Source organism: Urocitellus parryii, chromosome 7, assembly GCF_045843805.1.
Source record: "Urocitellus parryii isolate mUroPar1 chromosome 7, mUroPar1.hap1, whole genome shotgun sequence".
In the NCBI taxonomy this organism is placed as follows: Eukaryota; Metazoa; Chordata; class Mammalia; order Rodentia; family Sciuridae; genus Urocitellus; species Urocitellus parryii.
This window is the reverse complement of record NC_135537.1, coordinates 93419698-93435049: the sequence shown is the minus strand read 5'-3', so window position 1 is coordinate 93435049 and position 15352 is coordinate 93419698. Positions and strand designations below refer to the sequence as shown.

The 15352-nt window shown below is 32.0% G+C and overlaps 1 pseudogene; it reads right to left on the bottom strand.

The window, feature by feature from the left end:
- LOC144256051 (tolloid-like protein 1) overlaps positions 1–15206 on the bottom strand; it is a 188291-nt pseudogene extending 173085 nt beyond the window's left edge.
- Between the last annotated feature and the right edge of the window lie 146 nt (positions 15207–15352).

Sequence of the window (15352 nt, the reverse complement as noted above, 5' to 3'; positions counted from 1 at the left end):
CAAATTTTCCATATGAGGTAGTGAGATAAAGAAATGAATATACCCATAGATATGCAGGTCTCTCTGTGTACATGTTATCATAGCCCTAATTATTTTTTCCTTTTGGAAAATGTAGGCTCACTTTCTCACTGACATAGCTAAATATATACATCTTCAATGATGTGTTTTGCAATAGTGACACTTATATCTAGCCTGTGGCCAGTACATCCTATTTTGCCTTGAACTATGGGAGATGTGGTTGAGTAACTCAGCAGAGCATCTGGGAAACTGAGCTTTTTACCTTTATTTTTCCTGGAAATGGTGCTCCCTTTTAGTTCAAACAAAATAGGGGAGAGGGGAGGGAGAGAGGGGAGGGAGACAGGGAAAGAGAGGAAGGAAGAAAGAAATTAAATAATTCAGCATATATAAAAATCATCAATTGTTTTTAGGATTTTTCTATTCAGTGCTGATTGTTTTCCCTTTCTTTACTACATAATAAATGTACTTTTTATTGCCTTTATTTAGGCCATTTTATATTTTAGGAAAAGTAGCCCATATCACTTTAATTTCTTCTTTCTTTGCTATAATTCAATAAGTTCATAGAACTAGTCTAGAATACTTATGTTACATTAGTAAAAGAGTTTGATTCGTACTGAACTCACATTCAAATCACTTATTTAATATCTTCTTTTGTTCATGTGTCCTCTTTACACAAGTGATTTTTGATCAGTATATGTATTCTAATCATCTGATGAGCCTCAAAAACCAAAATATTAGTTTGGATTTCCCCCCATGCCAATTAATAAAACCCTCTATCAAGTATTTTTTTGACCACTCTTCTCTATTTTTCTCAAATACACTATAATTCCAACTTCACATAATTTAGTGTGCTTGTTACAAAGTTAGTATATAAACATATGTACCCATGTTTGTGTTATATCACTCAAACTCTAATTACTAATTGGGGATTACTTAAACAAATCATAGATCATTAAGAGTTTAAGGGAGATTTTTTTCCTTCATGTCTTTCAATTATTTAATCACTTCATTATGTGATAAGTAACAACCAGGTTTCAGAATGTACCATTGTCTGCTTTAAATGGGAAAGGAATGATAATTAATATATCAGTTTAAGTGAGCATTTGGGAAGTATCTCTCAATTTACATCAGTTATTCTCAACTCTAAGATTGAGTTGAATAGAGAGCACACTTATTTAAGGACTAGCTCAGTTAAGCTGGTGTTATACACTAATAATTTTATATACATACACATCCTTATTTATGACACTTCCTCTCTAAAAGAAGTCAGGTGATAGCATTAAAGGATAAAATTAACACCAATGTATTGTAAAAACATGCACTTTTATTACATCAAATTAACATTAAAGACAAAATTATTAAAATTTTATCAAATTCTTGCAACCTTTCACCTCTTAAAATTGGTGTTTGTCTTTTACTTTTGCAGTTACAAGTATAAGTCATTAAATATGATGTGTCATGTACATGTTGGATATGTAATTGGATGTATTAATTCCAATACATTGAAATTGTATTTTTTGATGAATACTGAAATGGTATATTCAATGCTTGAGAGTATAATCTGAAAACAGTTATCCTAGACTCTTAATAGATTTAGTTTCCCAGGCTGGCCTTGAACTTCAAATTCTTCTGCCTCAGACTCCCTGATTCCTGGGGAACTCTTTTTTTCACTTGGGAAAAATACTTCACACACCATCTATTTATTGAAAAAATTACACTCCTTTTTTCTCCACATAAAGCCCAACTTTCCCCTCTACTTTAGTTCCTCTGGTTTTGATTAAACAATGTAAGAAATTAGGACAATGAGGAAAAGGTTATATAGACTTTTATTTAAAGGTCATATTTCTGAAAACTAGTTCAATCTAATTTATAGCGCCTTCATTATACAGAGAGTTAGGTAACTGTTTTTGTTGCGTTATAAGCATATTATTTTCCTACCATTGGGTTGATTGCCATGTTCAGAATTTTTTTGAAACCAAACCAAGTTGGTACTGCTAGAAGGAAAATTTTGATGTATCTCCCCTAACAAAAAATACATTTAAAATACAGTTTACTTTAAACTGCTAAATAGATTGATTTCTCTAGTTTTACTCTAACCTTACTATTGTTTCAAAAAAAAGTCTTATTGTTACAAAGATGAATGGCTTATGTCCAAGAAAATTTGCAACTATAGAATCAATGGAGTTTTTCAACCAATCTTTTTTAGCAGAATGTCCAAAGTTTCTAATTAAAGTCAGTCTCTGAGTAACATGTAAATTTATTCAATCTAATTTTGATGAAGTTAGATACTACATGAAGATTTATTATGCAGTGCTTCTACAAAGTTTTCAAGTTAAAGAGATTAATTGTCACTATATAAAATAACTGGTTATATGGAGTACCTGAATGAAAATAATTTACTTTAGTCCTAATAACAGAGGGTACTTCAATTATGAACTTGTGAAAACCATTGTCACTATACGAAGACTTTTATCTTCTTGTTCATTTTAAATTACTAATAGAAATTGGAACTGTTGACTAAATTTTATTGTAATTTTTAGCCAAATTATATGAAGCATTAGATATAGCATTATTGTTTGCTAATTTTAACAAGCAATTATAGGAATTTAATTTAAATATTTTCAATTGTATGCTATTAAAATTTCAACAAGGGGCTGGGGTTATTGCTCAGTGGTAGAATGTTTGCCTAGCACATGTGAGGTCCTGGGTTCGATCCTCAGCACCACATAAAAAAAAATAAATAAATAAATATATTGTGTCCAGCTACAACTAAAAAATAAATATTAAAAAAATTTCAACAAAATTTAATAAAGAAGGTTTTAAAAGAAGTAGAAATGCTCTTGATGCTCATCAATGTTGAATTTTAAACAACCTAGATAGACAGATGCATACATACATACATATATAGTTAAAGACTGTGATAACATGCACATATCTTTGTACCCAAAACCATTTTATCCAAACAAGAAGACATTTTTATTCAAAACATTTGCTCCCTTTTTCATCATTTATTGAATTCTATCACCTAAAATATTATAAATTTAATTAAATTTCATAGGAATGTCTAACTTCATAATGCCATTTCAAAGGACCCACAATATATCCTGAGATAAAGGAGAAAATATTTTTATATTTATTTTTAAGAAAAGAAATAGAGTGAACAACAGGCTCTATTTCGTGACTTCACCTGCATTGACATTAATATTCTCAATATTCATGAGAATATAAATAATTTCTAAGCATGCCTCATTGCATCACACCATAATGATCCTTTTAAAAAGTGGTGACTTCTTATAAAGGAGTTAGTAATAGTGTTCTTATTTTAACTCACCATTTATCAAATAATGTGTCTCCTGAATTGATACATTGTGACTATAGGAAATATCCACAGACATTTCCATATTGTTGAATTCTGTTAAAAAACTAGGAAATCTGGGTTAACAAAGTGGCTACTTAAAAGGCCCAGGGCAGTCCAATCACACAGAAAATCAGATAAATTGGTTCCATGGTACAAACACATAGATAGTACCTTAAAAGAAAGTTTGAAATGATATAAATAATTTCCTGTATATAAGAAAATAATACTTGAAACATGATTTTGTTTTGTTTAGTAACATTATTTATGATAAAAATGCTTTTCTGAAACTGGAATAGTATATTCATTATTCATTTTTTAAAAATCTTATTTTTATAAACAATTGTTCAAGTACATAATAAATCATAAATCATGCTTAATTTCCATTTGACTTTTATTCAGAAAAGATTGATCTCAAATTTTTAGTAACTTGACAAGTCTCTTCATTCTTTCTCTGGTATTTTGGTTTAGGACTGTAGAAGCACCTGATCCTTGACTCTCAGCTCAGTGTGCTCTGTGACTGCCAGAGAAAACTTACTGGGCTCACAGACTCCACGGCATTTCACAATGGAATATTTTATTAGGAGCCAGTTTCTCAGAAGAACTAAGAAGTTGCATGGCTATTTTCAGAAATAGAAGTTTAATCAAGTGGTGCCTAATAAGGAAAACAATTGGCCTGGGCTTGACCTAACAGATTTTGTTTATGAAATTATCCCTCCAGAGGGTGTTTTATTGGGAAAATTTAGCTCTACAATAATCTTTCGAGTGTTTTACAATGTTTTACCTTCTGCTAATTTATAAGAGGAGGAGACATGAAGTAATTAAACACATTCATTCAGCTTTGATACCATTTGACAAATGGGGGGAATTTGACCAGAATGGATATTAAAAAAAAAAAAAAATGAGTGTGTATTGAAAGTTAGTAACTAGACCTATCTCAGTAATTAAAAAGCTCCAATAATAACATGGAATAAGACTAATGTTATGAATTAATTCAATTAAGATCATCCTTATTATTTTAATAAAGGTGACATTTAGATAACTTTAATTAATAAATACAAAATGTTCACTTTAACCACACAAAATAATAAACTAAACTAAGAGAAGTGTTTTTGTTTGTTTTCCAACCAGGATGGTATAGTAATAAGGATGTTTGTCCCTCAAACCATCTTTAAATATCAATTGTTAAGTAGCTATTGTCATGAGCTATTTATACTTATGACAACTTTTTTGACTTTTGCAGGGTTGGTTACATTTGAATTCCCATATATTCATTATTTTTTACTATTGAATTAAAAAAAAAAAAAAACCTTTAGTGAAACTTAAATCATGAGACTTTAATAACCTGATGAAAATGTGGTTAGTCTTTTATTTTTACTAAATACAGCCCAGTCAATTGTCCCCCCAGATAAAAATCACTTTCATAGAATGATGAATGTACATGTAATACAAAAAAGTAACTTTCATTAATATTTCTATGACTTTTAAAAAATAAACAGTTGGACTGTTAAAATATTTTATTTAATGTTAATGAAATCAAGTATGTTCCAGGTTTCTTGAATATCAATATAATTTTAAAAGAAATAAACTATATTCTTGTAGTAACTTAAATATTATTCAATAGGCTACTATATTTTAAAAAATTATTTTTTGACTTGGATTGAATGACTAATGTTATAAATTAATTCAATTAAGAATAAATATTGTTATTTTCACAATTTTGCTGAGGTAAGTAATGTCTCTAAGAAAAATCTTTTATTCATGAATAAATATAAATATTATGAATAGAGATGCAAAAGTAACATGATTTTGAAAATGAGATTACCAAACTTTCATTCCTATGAAATAAACAAAGAAAAAAATTGGTTGTGAAACTTAAAATCATATTCAAAGGCAAGAAGTAATCAATCATATTTTACATAAATCATACTATTCTAACAATTCCTGCTTCAGAAGCCTTTTTTATGAAAAGTCAATGTCAAACTAACAAACCAATAAATATATTCTCTGTCCATCATTGATAATATAAAATTCTGAAACCACCACAATCATAACTTCAAAATTCTCTAGGATTGTGTCCCTTTCTAATGTACTAATTATAATAAGGTGGAATTATAGTGTTATATAATGAGCATTACTTAAATTTGCAGTTGCATTGGCATAATATAAATCTGTAATATATACATAAATTTACTCCTAATAATATATCATTATCTCACAATTGTATAATGGTGTACAATTTTCAAACTCTTCCATACTCAGAGGCACATGCAGTTCATCATTGTAATAAGAAATTATCAACAACCATCATCATTTTTAATTCAAGAATTAGCTTTAGTAAGTTCAAGTTCCTAGACTCAGGAGATGAGCATTCTAACTAAATGTTGTCTTCTAGAAACACAGAATGTGTCTGGCAATTACTCAGATGTAAACATTATAGTATTCAAGTATTGATGAAGAAACATTCTTTCAAAAGCCAACAATATTTCATAAAACTTTTAATTTATACATCCTATTTTTTTCATATTCTTGTCAGTTATCTGACAACTGTCTAACAGGAGCTGTAGGTATTGTGTTTAAATCTGATTTCAAATTGCTTATTTCTGTTTATGGTTAAGTACTATCATGGAGGAAAGTTAACCAATTTTTAAATTTGTGATCTCATTAAGTAAAGAGTAACTCCCCTAGAGATTTATAGCAGTCAACAAAGCTCATTTCTAATATGTAGCTGCCATTTAATTATTAGTATATTTTATTGTGAAAATGGTTTCAAGTATAGTTGCTTATTCATTTGAGTAATAGACTTTTAGAAGTAGGAGGAGAGAGATGGTTCGCGGTAAGTGAATTGCTTTACACTATTTCAATTACTCTCATAATCACATTTCATGTTTAGTTACAGCCATGTTGCTTCATTATGAAGAACTGACAGTCCTAAAGGGAGAATAAAATAAATGGAAAGGAAAGGCTAGGCATGGTAGTTAAAAGATGGTATTAGAATACATTCTCTCAATATAGCTTTCATTTATATCCTAGTAATCTAAGGGCAATTTGGTACTGAGTAGAGTATGTAGAATTCTAAAACCAACATGTTCGATATATTTTTCTTTAACATATAATCACACATTTTGAGTAAAATATCTCTAAATTTAAAACAGTGATTGTAAGAGGAATAGGTAAGCTATTTGTCTTTGTTTGCAATTAAATATGCTAAGGTATATTCATTGCCTTTTTGGTGTTCCACCATTGAGCATAGTGTTTTAATTTTTTTTAAATGAAAAATTAGGTCTAAGTGCTTTGAACTTATCATTAATTCATTGTGTAATGCCAAGTTAAAAATTTTATTGAACATATTACTTAAAAATGCAAATCATTTTAAGAAAAAAAATCAACTCATTTTATGCATTTTAAAAACCAATTGCTACAAAAGGGTGATTTCATATTTCAACAGTTTACACATTCTAAACCCACCTTATTTTAAGGAACTTCCCAGACATAAAAATGTGTTCTGAAAATACCACCTTTTGACATTTTGTTATCATGTAAATTTGATTTAGTGTTCATGGTAGCACCATTAGCATGTTGCCATTGTCATAGATCACATTCTGTATATTATAAAAATATGCAAATAACACACTTCACAATTAGCTCACAAGAACAAGTGAGTAAAAATATATAGATATCTCTTCTTCAAGACATAACTGTGTATTCTATTGGGGTATAATAACATAAAAATATAAATAATTAATCTAATCTACCCAGGATGTCTTTTGGAATTATTTTTATTGTTTTTCCTGAGGATATGGTACATCATTAAGACACAAATTAAATCAATGAAGTAAATTATTTTAATGTATGTGCTCAAAGAAATGAATTATTTGTATTTTTCTTAGATTCTAAAACAGAAAATTTAGTTATTTTAGGACCTAATAATTACAAATAAACTATTCTATGAAATTTGCTTCTTTATACTCTCTCAGGACTTTTTTATTGTTGTAAAAAATATTGTTTTTTTTTTTTTTACTTTCTCAGTGGTTTAGAAGAATGTACTTAGTGGAAAAATTAATCCACAATACTTTAACTTTTTACTAACAAGCTTAGCAACATAAAACGTTTTCACAAAATATACAGGTGTTTCTTGGAATTTTACAATGTAAAACAAGTTTTCACTAGTAGTTTTCTGGTGCTTGTACAGATTTTATAGATATTCCCTTTCTTGGAGATTTAGTTTAAACACCTGATATTTAGATTATGTCAGGATATAAATGGTAATAACTTCCTGAGTTTCCAATATTTTTACCAGTGAAATTTAAATATCTTTGAATAACAGTCAAACTGTAACAGAAATAATTTTACTGATTTATTTTGAAGGCATTTGTATTAAATCTTGTTATAATTCTAATCTTGGAAGAATTTGATATTATTTTAGAATATAAAGAAATTTTTTTGCTAATTTCCTACTATACAATGACAACAGTTGATATGTTTATGAATGTATTAGGGTATATACTAAAGCATTTAAATACACATTATAGAATGGTGGAATACAGAATTACTGGTGTTCTGATTCAAAATATTTTACTTTCATATGAATTCACATTTGTAGAATTAAATTGTAGTAGAGGGGATGTGTTCAATGTTGATCTCATTCCAGCTAATCAGAAAGAATGGGCTAAATTCATTTTATGATTCATAGGGTGAAGTAGATTTTGGTTACTGGTAATTGAGCAGGTAGAGTCAGTATTTTTCAGTGAGTCATGTCATTGTTTCCAGCTGTTCATTCCCTTGTTGCATTCTGACCCCAGCAGGGAAAACTGCACCAGTCTACTTGATTGGCAGTGTCATGAAATATTTTCTTAAACTTTTGCTCCTAGTGTTGGCTTACACATTTGTCTCAACAGTGAGAAACATGCTACTTTTAGAAATGAGGTAGAACCTGCAAAAGCTGAGAAAATGCAAACAGATTAAAAACAATGTCAATATCCTACAAGATATTTCTTAATTTTCCAATGCTTCTTTTATTACATAGAATGCAACTAGTATCTGTAGTTATAAGGGTATCTTCCTATACTTATAATTCCAATCATAAAACCAAATTTGGAGATATCAGTAATAACTGGTAAAGGTGATTTTTGAAAAATAAATGGTAAACATCAAAAACTGTTTTTCTCTAGGCCATCCTTAGAAACTTAGTGAGGCCTTAAGCAAATTAGCAAAAGCCTGTCTTGAAATAAAATATTAAAAAAAGGGTGGGAGGCTGGGGAAACATCTCAGTGGTAAAGTATCCCTGGGTTAAATACCCAGTACTCCCCCACCCCCAAATCTGCTTTTCTCAAAATAATGTGATGTCTCCACATAAATTCCACATCTTGGAGGAATCAGCATAATCTGATGGACTACCTAGGTTCTAGGATTTGCTCTAGCAATGTTACTTTGGCCACATATCCATAGTCCCTTGATTTTAGTGCTTTACTTAGAGAAGAAATAATTAGAAAGCTATAGAGTTTAATGTTCCTAAAGGCAGTGTAGAGTTTATTTCTTCAATACACATTTAGGTAGTGAATGGAAAAGTTGAAAAACAGTAGGAATTATGGAAGCATTGTGGAAGTACCAATTCTGCATATTGAGCTCATTGTAACAAAAGGCCTGCATGATTTAAGTTTGACTATGAGGGATGGGCCCAAGATCCAGAAATGACCCTGCTGCTGTTTAAAATAGTGGTACTCCTGTTGATCTTTCATAAAATTTTACTTCTTTAAAAATCCTGTAATAAATTAACAAGTTCCTTGAAAAGGAGCAGGTCATGAAAATTCTGTTTGTGTTTAAACAATGACAAAATGTACAGATGTACTCAATATATCAACTTTCTAACATGAGTCAAGAAAACATCTTTGCAAGTGTCTTGAATTTTCAAATGTCAGATCTCCAAGTATATCAGTTGAGACAAGATAATTGGAGATTTAAGGAATTTTACCTAAATGTCCAATTTTTACTTTGGGGGTTCTTTTTTTTCTTTTCTTTTCTTTCTTTTTTTAAATACTGGTCTGTTATTTATTTGGTTGTAGTGATATTATATCATTTTACATATTAACTTTTTTTTCAGTGTACTTGTGTTTCATTAGCTTCTATCAATTAATAGTATTTTATTCATTTTTCTGCATTTACCATTATAAGAATATATTTGTTAATTGAATTGTGTGTATATTACACATATATCTTATTTATCAGAGCTATAGATGCTATAGGTTGTCATGTAGAAACACTACAAAGAAGACTAAGAAAATAATAATATGAACTATATTAGAGAATATTCAATGGATAAAAATGTGAGTTGGGCTAGGATGTCTAATGTTCACTAGTGAGTAATTGTGTGCAGTTTTATGGGATTTGGAAATTTTAACATTAATGAGAGACATTTTAGGGGCTCATTTTTCCCTATGAATTGAGAGGTGATTACATTTACTTCCAAAAGGGTTTTTTCAAAGATCAATTATCTTGAAAGAAAGGAGAAAATTTGTGGAGTAACATGGAAGTACTAAGCAGGAGTGGGGGGAGGCTGAACAGAGAGATGACAGAGCCAGGCTGGAGTTCGAGACTTCTAGACAGGGAGGGCTGTTAGCAGATGGTCACAAATATATAATTGCCTAATGATGACTTACTACAAACCTGGCATATAGCTAAGTTTCAGGAACCTGAAAGCAATGAGGTTCAGTAACAATGTGGAGGAAGTAAGTCTTCAGAAAGCTACAGATGGTTTTTGGTTTGTTTTGGTTTCTGCTTCTTTTCTTTTTTTTTTTCTTTTTGTACCAGTGATTGAACCCAGAGGCACTTAACTTCAAAGCCATATCTATAGCCTACCTTAATTTTTATTTTGAAATGATGTCCCTAAGTCACGGAGGGCCTTACTAAACTACTGAGGCTGGCTTTGAACTTGCAACCCTCCTGCTTCAGCCACCCACGCTGCTGGGATTACAGGCATGCACCACCAACCCTGGCTACAGATGTATTATTAAAAGGACTTTCCTTGATCAGGTTTTGTAGGGTTTTGTGCAATTTATTCATATATTTATTTGCAGCATTTATGTGTAATTATCTTTATCTCATGAAACTGAGATTCACTAATTTTCTTTGAGATGTGAAAACTATAAAATGCATAGTTAGTAATTTAATTCAAATTAATATAAATTAAATTCTTTATTAGCAAATAATAGCATTTCCCATAAAAAGATTCTAAGAGCAAGCTAGATGTGGTTTCTTTTTTTTTAAAGAGAGAGAGAGAGAGAGAGAGAGAGAGAGAGAGAGAAAGAGAAATAGAGAGAGAGAGAGAGAGAGAGAGAGAATTTTTTAATATTTATTTTTTAGTTCTTGGCAGACACAATATCTTTGTTTGTATGTGGTGCTAAGGATCAAACCCGGGCCGCACGCATGTCAGGCAAACTCGCTACCGCTTGAGCCACATCCCCAGCCCCTAGATGTGGTTTCTTTGCTATGGCATTTAGTAGGTAATCAAGAGCAAAGTAAAATTGTGAGTAAAGTGGAAATAGCAGGGTAAATAACTTGCATAACTTAACTTGATAAAGTGGGAGTGTGTCTTAGAAAAAGTATCTAAACACAGCTGTATTCTCAAGCACCTTTTAACACTGTCCTTATAAATCCTCCCATAGCTGGTAACACACCTGGAAGAGTTCCAAGGCTTTGTCAGCATTATCTCACATAATTCCACATTGATCCTGAGGTAGCATTATTGTCTGGAGTTTGAAGAACAGGTTTCAGTAGCTTAAGAGGTTAAGTAACTTGCTAAAATTCACACAGGCAGTGAATGGGAACTCATTTAACAGGTAAAACGTGGACTTAAAACCAAATGGTTTCTCTGGGTCATATGTCCTTATAGAACTGCAGCAGCTTCTAGCTGCATGCCAGAATATCACAGCTTGTCTTTAACCTGGCAGGATTCACAGTCCTGCTTTTAATTAGCTAATTATAGACTTTCTTTTTCTAAATGAGCTGTTCTCACTTCTTAGGGTTGTGGAACCCAGAGAACTGTTGCTGACTCTGCTCTGAAGACCACCAGGTCCCTGCTGAAAAAAACTTACACAAAATTTATCATGTTTAATCCTCTTCCTTTAACTATAATTTTTTGACAATGAAGGTAAATTTATGCAGAAACTAAATACATGATGCATAGTGTTTGTGTGTCACTTGCTTCTATCTGACTTTATCTTTTGGGATTCAGGTCAGACCAAGTTATTTTATTTAAGACATTTGAAAGAAATTAACTGTGAATCATTGTTGAATAGTGGTATATTACAGTTTTTAAAAGTACGCACTTGAGTGAGACACCTGGGTTAAAAATCTCATTTCTACCCATCATTTCAAGTGTAAATTTAGACAAACTACTTCAATTGTTTATACTTCAATCCCTTAATCTCTTAAATTAGGGGAACCCTCTTCACAGGATACATGGAAAGTGCTTAGAAAAGGATGTGGCGTATAAGAAGAATTGTAAAAAAATTAATACTGTTGAGTAGCAGTAGTAACCGTAGTAATTTCATTAATGCAATTAGTGAAAAACATGCATTCTAGAAACTACTTGTATCTCAATAGTAAACTCTATTATATATCATTTTTCAAGTATAACATTATCACTATATAATAATTATTATATATACAATTATATACTATAATAATTATAAATATATTATATATACTTATGTAATATTACTATTATTATTATAAACAACATTACAATGACATGTGCTTCAACAAGTCAAACAACTCATTCTAGCCATGCCCCTAAAATCTCAGTGACTTTACCAATGCAGATTTAATTATTCCTCAGGCTGGACTCTCCAATGTGGGTTGGAGAAAGATTTCCCTTAGTTTAGCCATTTAGCTGCCGAGGTTCTTGAGACTCCACCATGTGCTTCCACACATCCTTTGTTCTCCCTAAGAGAAAGTACAAAACATGTGAAGTTTCTAAAGTTACCCACAATTAGAAACTTATAACTTTATTCAGGTGTTTTTTGTCCATTTGTTTTTGCCAAATCAAATCACATAGTCACACCTTACTTCAAAGAAGAAAAGGATGACATTCTGTCTGTGCCAGAAGAAGGGCTTTGGCAGACAGCCCTGTGACCTCACTCTGGGAATGAGCTTATCTTCTTTCCTGCACTGTGATCTTAGGTGCATAGCCACTGATGTTTACCCAGAGCTTTCTAATGAAATTAATATATACCAGGAACCAGATAAAATGCTTCAACTCATGATTTGAATATGGAATTTTTTAAATGGTCAGGTTGCTGTAACCAAACATGAAAATATGAATGGAAAATGGAAATTCTCCAAAAGGATTCAGTGCTGGCAGAGAGCCTCTTAGCACTATGATAGCATGAGAAACCTTTCCCCACCCCCAGTGCTTACAATATGTGCATAATTGCTAGGAATATTTTTGGATTATTTTTATTGAAATAGTTTAGGTGGGTATAGACTTACAGCTATTATGAAGAAGAAAATGAACTAATAATTCGAAATGAGATAAAGTGAGGATAAATTGCATCAAATTTAGGTGATAATCTATTTTTAATCCCTGTAAAATGAAGAATCATAATCTATGCACCTTGTAACTGATTCTCTTCATGGAAAATAAATAGGGCATGGCAGAGTCATTCTGTTGATTTCAGCTATATTAACCAGCCATGAGAATTCCTGCACTGTCTCTCAGAGTCAATATACATGAAGACTATGACCTTAATGAACAGATTGTCCACCAGTTAGTGAGACTCGCTGAAGTGTAAAGGCAAGGATTGTGTTTTGTGTGTTTTGAAAGTAATTATTTTTGGAATTTATCTCATCATCACATTTGATAATGTATTTAAAGAAATTAAAAATTGTCAGCACAGATATTGTAAATTATAAGGAAGAGATTACAATTACAGGTCAAGAAATTCCAACTGATATTAAGCAAGTCAAAAATATAAACCCAGTCATAGAACAACAATTTAAATATTAAGCAACCTTTTCATTTTTAGGATTTGTTGTTGTAGAATATTTATAAGGAGAGAGTAAACACAGGTAAGAATAATTTCATTGTGAAAATGAGTATATATTTGAGAGAATTTTTTAAGACCTTTTAATCTAATTACTAAAAGGTATTGGTTTGGTAAATTTCTAATGGCATGCTGCAAATACTTGTGTGAATTTTGAGACCATGACCTTAAAATAAATGAATCTCCAAGCTGTTTCTGTTTCATGAAGAGTCCAAGGGAACACTTCTAATTCCTAACTCTGTGGTTGAAAATTTAAATTTCCTGCATCTCTATCCTGAAGTATTGCCCTAGCTCATAATTGGTCTACTTATTTCTACTCATCACACCTACAGTTCATTTTCAACACTGTAGCCCCAGTTTCTCTGATATATAAATCAGAGAGTACAATTCCACAACTCAAGCCTTCAATAATCTCCATTTCATTCCAAGCCAAAGTCCTTCTCACAATCTACAAGGTTATACACAACCTGGCTCTTTCTGACCTTGTCTCCATTTATGCCCCCTACTACCTCTCTCTGCTACAGTCATGCTGGCCTCTTAGCTATGCCAGGAACATCTCTTCCTCAGCTTTTGGTGTGTGCTGCTGATTTCCTCAATACTTTGTAATCCATATTGTTTTCTACTGCACAAAAAAATGTTTCAGTCCTTCCTCAAAAGCACAGATAGCCCTTTACAGACCACCCTCCCAAATCATTTCCTAGTCTCCTTACCAGCTTTATTTTTAATAGCACTTATTACCATCTAAAATAGTCTATGTATCCCCCCCACCCACTCTCAATCTCATTTCCCTAAAATATAAGATCTATAAGAATATGATGTGTTGTCTACGATGTTCAATGCAATCTCTCAAACTTGGATAATGCTAATATTCATTCTTGAATAAATGTTTTTGCTTGAGATTCAAGGAGTTAAAAATACTTTCTTCACTTGATTAAAAAATTTATATTTTAAGTGAATAGAGATATCAACTTCAGATAGCATAATTACTGTGAAAGTTATAAGATAGATAAATATAAATACAGATCTGTTAAGAGACAAAATAATATGGAAGCATGAGTGGCGAATAAGTCTTTTAAATTATCATAATGGAATTTATCAAGTCAAGGGCCCTGTCACCTGGAGTGTATAATGTGATGTGCCAAGTGTATGCTGACCCTTATGATGATCCCTAGGGTATACAATGCATGTCTTTCCAAATAGTCACTTTAACCCAAAGATATGAGATTTTACTTAAAATGGACCACTGGAAGATAAGTTCTAATCCACCTTGAATGTTTTCTGTATTAGCGAGATAATTTTGTGGAAAGATTAGAGAGACACTGCTTTAGCACTAATGTTGTTGCCCAGGATTTGTGCAGTGCTCTCATTTGCTTGTTTGCTTTGTTTATTTCACGCTGGGATCAAACCCAGGGTCCTGTGTGTGCTAAGGGCATGCTCTACCACTGAGCCACACCCTCAGTAGCCCCCAATTCTTGAATTTGACTCTCCCTTACCTCTCTTGCTTTCCTGAAAAGGGATTTGTGAGCTTGAGCCTGAGGTGGGTGTCCATTAGCTATGACCAGCTTTGGTGGGCCCCACAGGCTCCCTGCTATCTGAGGCGGTTGCATATGGAGGAGTGAGAGGAACCAAACCCAGAGTAGGAAAGCCTGGAGGTGGACACAGCCCACCTGCAGCAGAAGGGCATTGAAGTGAACCCCTCTGACCTGGGCATGGTTTTCACAGGTGAGAGGCCAGAGCCAGCTGGAGGCCACCTGGCTCCCACCATCTGCAAACATGTGGAGAGCCAGCATTGTTGCACAGTGTCCCCCTTCTGAACAAGAAGAGGACATGTGGCACTAACTTACAAAAGACTATCATATGCCCCTAAAACACCAAGCATGGTGTTTGTTTCCTCAATTGGAAAACCACATGCATTTGTCCTGCTGGCTCAGCAACC